At 39.7% G+C, this 13,653-nt stretch overlaps 1 protein-coding gene and 1 pseudogene across 4 annotated transcripts in view; one reads left to right on the plus strand and one right to left on the minus strand.

The window, feature by feature from the left end:
- Positions 1–13,653, minus strand: part of LRBA (LPS responsive beige-like anchor protein) — a 779,214-nt gene that overhangs the window by 754,237 nt on the left and 11,324 nt on the right. The window lies entirely within an intron of this gene.
- LOC115893201 lies at positions 11,008–11,506 on the plus strand (annotated as a pseudogene). The gene has a single exon (XR_004053168.1). The product of XR_004053168.1 is annotated as a small nuclear ribonucleoprotein G pseudogene (transcript).

The following is a 13,653-nucleotide window of genomic DNA, read 5'->3' on the forward strand; positions in this document are numbered from 1 at the left end:
GATAATTTTTTGTATTTTTTAGTAGAGACAGGGTTTCATCATGTTGGCCAGGCTGGTTTCAAACTCCTGTCCTCAGGTGATCCACCCACCTCGGCCTCCCAAACTGCTGGGATTACAGGTGTGAGTCACCACACCAGGCCGGTAAGTAGTCCATCTTTAAAAAAAAAAAAAAAAAAAAAAAAAAAAAGTGGCTTATAGGGTAAGAATTAGAGACTAGTTATCATCTGAACTCTCAAGATACTTACCTATAAAAGAAGAGTTGTATGGTCATCCTCATCTTTCTAGCAGAAATACTTCTGGGGTGTTTTTATTCATGTATGCATTCATTTATTCATTTATTTAACAAATATTTATTCAGTTCCTATTATGCAAGGCTGTTTCCAACCTCTGAAGGCACTTAACTCAAGCCACAAGCCCAATTTCCTCTACTGCCCACCCCCAACTCCAACAGTTCAAGGGCAGTTAGTTAAAATCTTTCTGAATCAGAAGATAAGGGTAGTAAACCACAAAGAACAACACTACGGCCTGCCAATAAAACTAGCTAATTCCATTTAGCCTGTTAAAATCCAATCAGAGAGAAAAATAAACCAAACATAAGAAAATTTTTGCAATCTAAACAACTTTGGGATTTGATAGCGTATCTAATATTCCAAAATAAATATATACAATTTCTTAACTGACATGCCATCTGCCAACAAAAGATTTAAAAGGTAATCTGCTACAAGTCTTCATTCTTAACACTACCCTTTCTTCATATGCTAACATGCACATTTTCTTCTTTACTGTGCCTTGACTTTCCAAATAAATTTATGTGTGTGTGTCTGTAACAGAGTGAGAGACAGACAAACAGAGACACATTGGGTTTTCTTTCAATGTATTCACACCTTAAGGAAGAAGAAAGGCTGAGGTAGCAAAGGAAAGGGAAAAAGTAAATGGGATTATAAAAGTGATGGCTTAAGAAAATACAAATCACAAAACTGTTCTTCCTAGCAGCAATTCTCTAACACTCAAATTTGTCTTTCTAGCTATCTAACTCTTAAGAAAGTAATTAAGCATTTTTAAGTAAATCTTAAAAAGCACGGTGGCTCATGTCTGTAATCCCAGTACTTTGGAAGGCTGAGGTGGGTGGATCACCTGAGATCCGGAGTTCAAGACCAGACTGGCCAACATGGTGAAACCCCGCATCTACTAAAAATACAAACAATTAGCCAGGCATAGTGGCAGGTGCCTGTAATTCCAGCTACTCAATAGGCTGAAGCAGGAGAATCACTTGAACCTGGGGGTGGAGGTTGCAGTAAGCCAAGATCACCTCACTGCATCCAGCCTGGGTGACAGAGCTAGACTCCATAGACTTCATCTAAAAAAAAAAGCTTATGTTTTAAAATAAAAAATAAAACAAATGCTCATGTTCCCTTCTAAAATAAGACCTATGAGAAAAGGTCCACCATGGAACTAGTAAAATCAAAATAACTATTTTATGTTAGTTCAGTCTATGTAAATTGTACTGTAAAGTTTTTCTATTTAGCATTTTAGCCAAGATAAAAATTTAATAAATACAGGTTGAAATCCAGAATTGCACATTTTTAATGGTCATATTTTTATATCCTGTTGTTAGGAGGAAAAAATAAAATACCTAAGAATGATAGTTTAAAATCCAAATGATTCTTTACTATCTTACCACTCTAATCTTAAATCTACATTAAATTTTTCCCAGTATATTTAATATATATAACTAAAACATTTTAAATATATAAAAGTGCTTTTTTTTTTTTTTTGGTAGAGATGAGGGTCTCACTTTGTTGACCAGGCTGGTTTTGAAATCCTGAAAACTACATTTTTTACAGTCACATAGGCAAATCCACCTAAATTATTTACAATGTAGAACTGAAAATAGTCTATTAAGAGTGCTTTCGGGTCATCAGAATCTTAAAATTATACATTAAAATAGCAGTCCCCAACCTTTATGGCACTAGGGACCAGTTTCATAGAAGACAATTTTTCCACATAATGGGAGTCAGAGATGGGTGGATGGTTTCAAGATGAAACTGTTCCACCTCAGCGGGAGATGAGCAGCAGGCAAGCGAGCATTACCACCTGAGTTCCACCTCCTGTCAGATCAGTGGTGGCATTAGATCCTCAAAGGAGCACAAAGGAGGGATCTAGGTTGCGTGCTCCTTATGAGAATATGTACATAGACCTGAGGTACCATAGACTTGGTCAACTTTTGGCCTCCTTCTTAACCATCATAGGATGCTAAAACATGGTCTGAAATAGAATGTAGACAAATCTGACAAAATCTGTCAATCTGGTAAGATGGTTAAAATAAAGGGAAGGTAGACTGCTATCCCAACTGTTTCCAAACCAATCACTGAAATCTCCAATATATAAACCAAAGCCATCATGCTAATTTTTATCATTCCATAAAGGGTAGCAAACGTACCATAAAAACAAAACAGAGATCTACTCATGTTGAGGTGACTGAAAACAAAGATTTTTACAGGACTTTTTACTTGACGTAGGATGCCAAGGAAGCTTCTAACTGCAGAACAGAATACAGATCCCAAGGAAAAGCAGCAGCCCAAAGGGCAAGGAACTAAGGGGTAAAGCAGTAAAGAAAATGATACTTGCATGATAGGTGAAAGGAGAGAACGGGAATCTGTGGAAATTTCCACCTTCTGCTAAAGAACAACAACAACAAAAAAATCATAGGATATTCCATTTGACCGACAATATACCCTGTGGGGCCAGGGAGTAGAGAAGCTAGCTGAAAACAGGCTCATTAGAGTCAAAATTTGACATGTCTCAGGCAAAATCATTCTTAAAATTTTGTTCCATATCATGTCTTCAGAATTTACATAAGAAAGGTTTTCCTCATCCATAACCAACTAATTGGCATTTCCAGCTAGAAATAAGAACTTAAATTACATAGTGGTCCCAATGGAATGTAACAGCCTTTGATTTGCAATTAAGAATATTTTACTCCTACTCCAGTAATGACAAGAGCAAAACAAAAATACATCAAGTCTTTCTCAAAGCCAATACAATAAGTATAGAAGAAATTGTGCTAATGCCTTAAAGGTTACTGAAAAGGTACTTAGAGAAGTATGCATATAAATACCTACCAGAAAGGATAAAAATGCCAATCAGCAAGTTCATTCAGGCCAGGTGTGGTGGCTCACCTGTAATCCCAGCACATTGGGAGACCAAGGTGGGCAGATCATTTAGGTCAGCCAGGAGCTCGAGAACAGCTGGGCCAACATGGCGAAACCCCATCTCTACTAAAAATACAAAAATTAGCCAGGTGTGGTGGTAGGCACCTGTAATCCCAGCTACTCAGTAGGCTGAGGCAGGAGAATCGCTTGACCCTGGGAGACAGAGGTGGCAGTGAGCTGAGATCGCACCACTGCACTCCAGCTTGGGCAACAGCGTGAGTCTCTGTATCCCCCCCCCAAAAAAAAAAAACAGGCCAGGTGCGGTGGCTCACACCTGTTATCCCAGCACTTTGAGAGGCCGAGGCAGGCAGATCACCTGAGGTCAGGAGCTGGAGATCAGCTTGGACAACATGGGGAAACCCCGCCTCTACTAAAAATACAAAAAATAGCCGGGCATCCTGGTGAGCCCCTATAATACCAGCTACCCAGGAGGCTGAGGCAGGAGAATCGCTTGAACCCAGGAGGCGGAGGTTGCAGTGAGCGGAGATCACATAGCTTCACTCCAGCCTGGGTGACAGGGTGAGACTCCATCTCAAAAAAGAAAAAAAAAGTTCATTTACCTTATTGAAAACTCTTCCTGTAACATCAAACCCAAATCAGCATCCATCATCGTAGATTATTAGACTTCTATCTCAAATACACAAGAAAAAAATAATAAAGTCAAACCCTACGTATAAACCCATGGTGACCTCAGGCAATTTTAAATCCAAAATTATTTGAAGGGATAAAGAGTCAAATTGCCAGCGCCCACAGAACAGTACAGGACACACTGGATCCCATTATTGAGCATGGTACTACTACATTCAACACACTATGGATATTATTTCATCAATTTCATATAAACTTTGGCAGCAGACTTGAAGTTCCTGGAAAATTGTTCCCCAAAGTTTTGTAACCTTAATTAAAGTATAATAATTCCAAGAAACAAATCACAGAGAGGCAAAGAAAAACATATAGAGGCCATGATGTCATTAGTTAAAATGACATATGAAAAAATCCAAGAATGTTGATAATGATTAAAGCTAGTTGATGAGTTCATAGGTGTTCTTTTATGCTTTTGTGCATGTCTAAAATTTTCTATGAAACACCGAATATCAATTTTTTTTTTTTTGAGACGCAGTCTGACTCTGTCGCCAAGCTGAAATGCAGTGGCGCAATCTCAGCTCAATGCAATCTCTGCCTCCGTGTTCAAGTTATTGTCTTGCCTCAGCCTCCCAAGTAGCTGGGACTACAGCCGCGCAACACCACCCCCAACTAATTTGTGTATTTTTAGTAGAGACGGGGCTTCCCCATGTTGTCCAGCATGGTCTCGATCTCTTGACCTTGTGATCCACCCACCTTGGCCTCCCAAAGTGCTGGGATTACTGGCGTGAGCCAGCATGCCCAGCCATCAAATTTTATGAACAGTATATCAAACTCACCAAAATGAGTTTTTATTGGCTATTTACAAATTGTGGGGAGAGGGGGACACGGTAATTAGCATTAACTAAGTGCCTATAAAGTGTTTGTTTTGTTTTTGTTTTTGAGACAGAGTCTCGCTCTGTCACCCAGGCTGGAGTACAATGGCACAATCTCTGATCACTGGAACCTCTGCCTCTGAGGTTCAAGCAATTCTCCTGCCTCAGTCTCCCAAGTAGCTAGGACTACAGGCAAGCGCCACCATGCCCGCCTCACTAATTTTTGTATTGTTAGTAGAGATGGGGTTTCACCATGTTGGCCAGGCTGGTCTCAAACTCCTGACCTCAAGTGATCTGCCCTCCACAGCCTCCCAAAGAGCCGAAATTACAGGTGCGAGCCACAGCCCCCAAGTAGGTGTTCCGTATATATAAGAACTCTATGGCCAGGCATGGTGACTCACACCTGTAATTCCAGCACTTTGGGAAGCCAAGGCGGGCAGATCACAAGGTCACGTGTTCGAGACTAGCCTGGCCAATATGGTGAAACCCCGACTCTACTAAAATACAAAAAGTAGCTGGGCATGATGGCACACGCCTGTAGTGCCAGCTACTCGGGAGGCTGAGGTGAGAGAATCGCTTGAACCCAGAAGGCAGAGGTTGCAGTGAGCCGAGATCGTGCCACTGCACTCCAGCCTGGGCAACAGAGCAAGACTCCATCTCCAAAAAAAGAGCTCTATGAGATGGAATCAGCCCAATTTTACATAAAAGAAAATTAAAAATCAAGAGAGTAAATTTAATCTTCGTCAAGATCATATAGGAGCTGAACTGAGACCCACAGCCAAAGAAAGAAAAAAGGAAATATAAAAGGAAGACAATGACTGGCAAAGGGGAAAAAAAAACCTTTTTGGCACTAATATACAAAAGAAAAAATTAGAGAAATAAGCCAGGCATGCATGGTGGCTCATGCCTGTAATCACAGAACTTTGGAAGGCTAAGGTGGGATGATGGCTTAAGGCCAGAAGTTCCAGATGAGCCTGAGCAACATAGCAAGACCCTCATCTCTATGGAAAAAAAAATTTTTTTTAATTAGAATTTAATTTTTTTTTAATTAGAGAAATACAATTTTCAGAAAATATCACAAGGTAAAAGATTCTTATACAAGTATGCAATATCAAATATTGAAGCAAAAAAAAAGAAAAGATAGAACTGTATTTAAAAACCTACACTGTAAGGGTGGAAATCTTGGGGACTGGAATCCAGAGGAGAAATCCCATTTCAGCTATGATGTCAACCAGTTGTGTGTGTGAGTATGTGTATGTATATATTTACATATATATATATAAATTCACACATACACATCCATATCAAAACTTCCCTAAACCTGAATTTAACATATAATTTAGAATAAATTAAGAAAAGGCTCTAAAAAGTGTCATTACATACTTAACGTGGTATTCTATATTTATCATCCAGAAGAATTTAGCATATAATCCTTATATTTGAAGTTCACTGTACAAATACATTACTCCAACACTCCAGTGTTAAGGCAAGCATCTAAAAGTAATAATTTGCTGGGTATGGTGACTCATGCCTGTAATCCCAGCACTTAAGGAGACCAAAGTGAGAGGGCTGCTTGAGGCCAGGAGTGTCAGACCAGCCTGGGCAACACAACGAAACCCTGTCTCTACAAAAAAACAAAAGAACTAGCCAGGTGTGGTGGCATGTGCCTAAAGTCCCAGCTGCTTGGGAGGCTGAGGCTGGAAGATCGCTTGAGCCCAGGAGGTTGATGCTGCAGTGAACCATGATCACAACACTGCACTCCAGCCATGGGTGACAGGGCAAGACCCTATCACATGGCCAGGCACAGTAGCTTACACCTATAATATTAGCATTTTAGGAGGCCGAGGTGGGCAGATCACTTGAGGTCAGGAGTTTGAGACCAGCCTGGCCAACATGGCAAAACCCTGTCTCTTACGAAAATAAAAAAATTAGCCGGGCATGGTGGTGCACACCTGTAATCCTAGCTACTCAGGAGGCTGAGAGGCACAAGAATCGCTTGAACCAGGGAGGCACTGAATCTGGGACAGGGAGGTTGCAGTGAGCCGAGATCGTGCCACAGCACTCCAACCTGGGTGACAAAGTGAGACTCTGTCTCAAAAAAAAAAAAAAAAGAAAGAAAGAAGAGGAAGAGGAAGAAGAGGAAGAGGGGGAAGAGGAGGAGAAAAAAGAAACAACAACACAATTAAACACCACTACAAACTTACTAGAATAACTAAAATTTAAAACACTGATAATACTAAGTGCTGACAAGGATGAAGAACAACTACAGCAACTACATTACTTGTAGGAATGCAGCATGCTACAGTCACTTTGGAAAACAGTTTGACCGTTCTTATAAAGTTAAACATACATTTACCATACCAAGCACACTCTTCAGTATTCACCCAGGAGAAAAGAAAACATGTCCACACAAAGGCCTATAGGCAAAGGTTTGGGGTAACTTACCCAAAGTAACTGGATAAACAAACTGTAGTTACATCCATAGAATAGAACACAACTCAGCAAAAATAAAAGAAACAAGCTACTTAATTATGCAACGACATAGAGCAATCTCAAATGCAATTTGCTAAGTACAAGAAGCTAGTCACAAAAGGCTACTTGCTACATGATTCCATTTTTATTCAACATTCTGGAAAAGACAAAATAACAGGGACAGAAATTAGATCAGTGGTTGCCATGGGATAGGGATGGGGAAGACAGAAACAACTACAAAGGGGTAAAAGGGAACTTTTTGAGGTGGTGGAAATATCTTATATCCCAAATGTGATGGTGTAAGTTATATGACCATATACATCAATCTACACAACTCAAAAGGGTGAATTTTATTCTATGTAAATCATACCTTAATAAACCTGACTTTTAAGAAGATGACAAAGACGTAATCTCTGCCTTCAAGCTCCTGATCTAGTGAGAGATATATATAAACACATAATTTGAACTAGGTAAATGCTATAGTAAGTTATGAACAAAGTTCTGTGGTAGAATAGAGGAGGAACAAAGTCTGTCTTAGAGTGAGGCAAAGGATTCTCAGAGAAAATAACATGTAAGCTATGTCTTAAAAGTAACGAGGCCTGGTGAGGTGGCTCACGCCTGTAATCACAGCAATTTGGGAGGCCAAGGCAGGTACAATCACTGAGGTCAGGAGTTCGAGACCAGCCTGGCCAACATGGTGAAACCCAGTCTCTACTAAAAATACATAAATTAGCCGGACACGGTAGCGCGCGTCTGTAGTCCCAGCTACTCATGAGGCTGAGGCTAGAAAATTGCTTGAATTCAGGAGGTAGGGGTTGCAGTCAGCCAAGACTGCACCACTGCACTCCAGCCTGGGAGACAGAGCAAGACTCCACCTCAAAAAAAAAAAAAAAGGTAACAAGCATGACGATGACAGACCAAGAAGAAAGAAAAGCATCCAAGTAGAGAGAACAGTTGAGAGAAAAACATGGAGGTATGTAAAGGCAAGATTAGCCATGTGAGAGACAGTAAACAAAGTGTAGGATGAGTTAGAACCTCAGAGGTCATGCCATACATGATAAGATTTATGTCTTAGACACATAAGTATAAATATCATGTGAGAAAATATATGGAGGTAATATGAATGACTGGCAGAGAACAAGAACAGTTTTGAAGGGTGTCACAATAATCCTAGAAAGAGATACCTGGGGTCTGAATTAAGGTTCAATTAAAAGGCTATTTAGTGAAAGACTACTTGCGGGAATGAGGAAGAAAAAAAAGTCAAGGTTAACTGAAATTTCTGCAAAGAACAAATGACATCAATAAGATGAGAAACATAAAAGGAAATACAGATTTGTTTGATAATCCAGGTTGGGGGAGAATCATCTGGCTTCCATTTTCCCATCTACTAACTCTCTTCCTTGTAGGCATGCCTTCTCTAACTAAAATTGATATTTATTATGACTTATCTACTTGAACTATTTTATAAAATAACTATAAGAAGTAAAAGCAACACAGTAAAACCTCAACAAAGTTTTTACAGTGTCTTAGAGACAGCAGAATAGTTATTTCAAAAGTAAAAATAAGGCCGGGCACAGTGGCTCACACCCATAATCCAGGCACTTTGGGAAGCCAAGGCAGGAGGACTGTTTGAGCCCAGGATATCAAGACCCTAGCCTGGGATATATAGCAAGACTCCACCTCTACCGAAAAATGAAATTTAAAAAAATTAAAAATAAGTTTTAAAAAAGAAAACATTGGGCAGTTTGGCTAGAGCATAATTATTAGAACAGATAATTAGAGTTTCTGGTTTTTCAAAAATTTGAATCGTAATAAAAGGAAATTTCAATGTTCTATTTCAATTTTCAGCAGCAAATAAATGTGTACATACAGGAACTTAAAGAATAAAACATAAATGAAAATAGGAGAGGAAAGAATAAATTTAAATACTGCATAAGCTTTCCAACTTAAGTAACAGGTTCCAAATTTGTCTTTGAAAATCAATTATGTGATGGCTGGGCAAGGTGGGCTCACAGTTGTAACCCCAGCACTTTGGGAGGCCAAGGCAGGTGAATCACCTGAGGTCAGGAGTTCAAGACCAGCCTGACCAACATGATAAAACCCCATTGTATTAGTCCATTTTCATGCTGTTGATAAAGACATACCCAAGACTAGGAAGAAAAAGAAGTTTAATTCGACTTACAGTTCCACATGGCTGGGGAGGCCTCAGAATCATGGTAGGAAGCAAAAGGCACTCCTTACATGGTGGTGGCAAGAGAAAATGAGGAAGATGCAAAAACAGAAACCCTGATAAAACCATCAGATCTCATGAAGTTTATTCGCTACCACGAGAACAGTATGGGGAAACCACCCCATGATTCAAAGTATCTCCCACGGGGTCCCTCCCACAACACATGGGAATTATGGGAGTACAATTCAAGATGAGATTTGGGTGTGGACACGGCAAAACCATATCACCCATCTCTACTAAAAATACAAAAATTAGCCTGGTGTGGTGGCAGGCACCTGTAATCCCAGCTACTCGGTAGGCTAAGGCAGGAGAATCGCCTGAACCTGGGAGGCAGAGGTTGCAGTGAGCCGAGATCATGCCACTGCACTCCAGCCTGGGCGACAGAGCAAGACTCTGTCTCAAAAAAATAATCATAATTTTTAAAAATCAAGTATGTGAAATTTAGAATATACTGCCCCAAAGAAACAATATGACACTAAAGCACAGCTAAACAATACTAGGGTATTACACCAACCTGCTGAAGAACCAACGCCACCACCACCACCACCACCACCACTACCACTACCACTACCACTACCACTACCACTACCACTACCACTACCACTACCACTACCACTACCACTACCAAAGTACAGTGTTTAGGAGAACGGGGTGCTCTGAGGCTGCCTGAGGTGCAACATCTTTTGTGACCTTGACTGGGGTAATTAACTCTACAAATCTAATATTCCTCACCTTTAAAATGGAGATGATAAAATCACCTGCTCTGCAAGAGTTACTATGAAAATTAAAAGAGGGAATCTAAAGCACTTAGCACAGTCATTCATCTAACATGTATTTATTAAGCACCTACTACATGTCAGGTATATTTTAGGCCCCAAGGCCCTGGCAATGAAACGGTAAACAAAAAAGTAAGTCCTTACTCTTATGGAGCGTGTATTCTAATATAAGAAAACATGCAATAAAAAAAAAATCTGATGGAGTTAATGCTATGAAAATAAAGCAGGATATAAGAGATGAAGAGTAACAAGGAGAAGGATACTATTTTGGTAGTAGGAAAAGGTTCTCTAATAAGGCCACAAATTTTAACAAAGACCATAACAGAATGAAGAAGAGGGTCATACAGAGAACTGGGGGAAGAAATCAGATCCATTTCTGGCAATATGGTAGACTAGATGCCCAGGAAAATATTTGTGATTCAGAATTTTTTAAAATGCTGAATATTAAACAAAACCAAAATAGTATTTTTCATGAGTGGCTGAGCTGAAAGAAAGAAAACACAACAAAGCACTGGTGAGCACTGCAACGAGCCTCTCCCCTGGGAGCATCCATCAATCCCCAGTGGCTTAGAAGTCAGTTTAAGGGACTGGTGAGAAGGACATAAAGGTTGGGGCCTAAACAAGGTGGGAAATCTGAAAAGCAGTACTCAGTGGACCACCTGCGGAGGGGGGTAAACAACATGCTCAACAGAGATCACAGGTGGCATGTTTGCCTTTCCCAGTCTCAGTGGAAGAGAAAAAATGAAGTCACCCTTCTCTCACTTGTTTAAGGACAAAATTCATACTACCTATGTGGTCTAGAAAAACTCAAACTAGTGCATTCCGTTCCAAGGCGTCTGTGAGCCCGCGGAGTATACGCCATGAGCAAAGCTCACCCTCCCAAGTTGAAAAAATTTTGGACAAGAAGTTATCATTGAAATTAAATGGTGGCAGACATGTCCAAGGAATATTGCGGGGATTTGATCCCTTTATGAACCTTGTGATAGATGAATGTGTGGAGATGGCGACTAGTGGGCAACAGAACAATATTGGAATGGTGGTAATACGAGGAAATAGTATCATCATGTTAGAAGCCTTGGAACGAGTATAAATAATGGCTGTTCAGCAGAGAAACCCATGTCCTCTCTCCATAGGGCCTGTTTTACTATGATGTAAAAATTAGGTCATATACATTTTCATATTAGACTTTTTGTTAAATAAACTTTTGTAATAGTCAAAAATGCCTTCTCAAATGTTCTGAATATAGAATATTAGCTCTCATTCCAATTTTTTCTAACATGAATTTTCCTGGTTGACAATGATTTCAAAGGGTTTTATGCATTAAAGTGGAAGAATCTTATTAAATGTGAAACATGGCAAAAAAAAAAAAAAAAAGAAAAACTCAAACTAAAAATTCAGTTTCAAGAGACTCTGAGTTGGAAGAGACTAGAGCATGACAGAAGCAAACACCAATCCAGTCAAGAGGAGTACACTAAACCCAAGCCTCCAGTGATATTCACAAATAAAAATCCATGGAAGATAATCTCACAATTAAAAAGAAATTCACAGCCGGGCGCGGTGGCTCAAACCTGTAATCCCAGCACTTTGGGAGGCCGAGACGGGCGGATCACGAGGTCAGGAGATCGAGACCATCCTGGCTAACATGGTGAAACCCCGTCTCTACTAAAAAATACAAAAAACTAGCCGGATGAGGTGGTGGGCGCCTGTAGTCCCAGCTACTTGGGAGGCTGAGGCAGGACAATGGCGTAAACCCGGGAAGCGGAGCTTGCAGTGAGCTGAGATCCGGCCACTGCACTCCAGCCCGGGCGACAGAGCAAGACTCCGTCTCAAAAAAAAAAAAAAAAAAGAAATTCACAAAATAATGAAAAAACAAGCCCCCAAGGATCAGCAGAACAAGCCTTTCAGAAACACACGAAACAATAAGGAACATGAAAATAATCGGATATCTAATATAAAAATGTTAATGGTTAAGGAAACAAAAGATATCAAAAATATGACTGAAAGAAACTGTAAAAAACATGAAACAGGCCGGGCGCGGTGGCTCAAGCCTGTAATCCCAGCACTTTGGGAGGCCGAGACGGGCGGATCACGAGGTCAGGAGATCAAGACCATCCTGGCTAACATGGTGAAACCCCGTCTCTACTAAAAATACAAAAAAAAAAAACTAGCCGGGCGACCTGGCGGGCGCCTGTAGTCCCAGCTACTCGGGAGGCTGAGGCAGGAGAATGGCGTGAACCCGGGAGGCGGAGCTTGCAGTGAGCTGAGATCCGGCCACTGCACTCCAGCCTGGGCGACAGAGCGAGACTCCGTCTCAAAAAAAAAAAAAAAAAAAAAAAAAAAAAAAAAAAAAAAAACATGAAACATTATAATTGCTTATTGACAGTCATACAATAATATTATAATTGCTTATTGATAGTCATACAATAATTAGATATTTGAGAGGAGATCATTCTAGGCAAAGGAAAAAATAAGTTCAAAGGCCCTAAGGTAAGAGTATGCCTGGCTTGTTTTAGGAAGTACAAAAGGGCCATGGCATCCCGAGTTGAGTAAACAAGGAAGAAAAGTGAGAAGAAATGAGGACGAAGAACTGGTACTTAGTAGGTCACAAAATACCTCAACAAATATTAGCTATTATCCCATAATTTCTGTTGGAAAATTTTGGATATTAGAAATAATAATGTCTTCTTTACCACTTCTGCATTAAATACAGAAGCCAGAGCAGAGCTACAGGGGATCTCAAGTAGGTTCAGAAGGAAATAAGAAAATATTCCTTTTCTATGAAGTGGGGAAAGTCTTCAGTAGAGGTCCCAGTGCAAAGGAAGACATCTGGGTCTTGTGTGAGCAAGGTAGAAATGAAGTGATTCAGAAGACACACTTCTGGAAACAATAATGATCAACAACAACCAAAAAAAAAAAAAAATTGAGATGAAATTACCATTTCAAAGTAGGAGACATTTCAAACTTGGGCATTAATTGGTAAGCAGGACATCCTCATAGTACTCAAAAATTTCACAATTCAAGTTAACATTTACATTCTATGACAATGAGAATTTAGCATAAATGAAACTCCCAAAGATATGCCAAACTTTTTAACTATCCGATTTAATTCTCAACGTTTTCTAAATAGTTTCAAAAGACACTAACAAGCAGCAAAATAGTACTAATTTGATTTTTCTTTTCTTCCATATTCCTACCCTCAGACTAAGGCATTGTCTAACAAACCCATGAACAAAACACAAGTAATACAGGTTAAGAACAATATTCATAAGCCACAACTAGAGGTATGATCAATCCCTAAATATTAAAGAGTTAGTCATTCCATTTTTTCCCGATTAGAAAAATGACAGAAAATTGACTGGTGGATATCTTAAATACATAGAAACTACCAGGCACCACTTGACACACGAAGAAATAGATGCAAAGAATCAAAGTATGCACTGTTAAATCAATGAGAAAGTTACAAAATAATTCATTTTCTCAAAGCGTATCACTCTTAACAATGTTTC

Source organism: Rhinopithecus roxellana, chromosome 2 (assembly GCF_007565055.1).
Source record: "Rhinopithecus roxellana isolate Shanxi Qingling chromosome 2, ASM756505v1, whole genome shotgun sequence".
NCBI lineage: Eukaryota > Metazoa > Chordata > Mammalia > Primates > Cercopithecidae > Rhinopithecus > Rhinopithecus roxellana.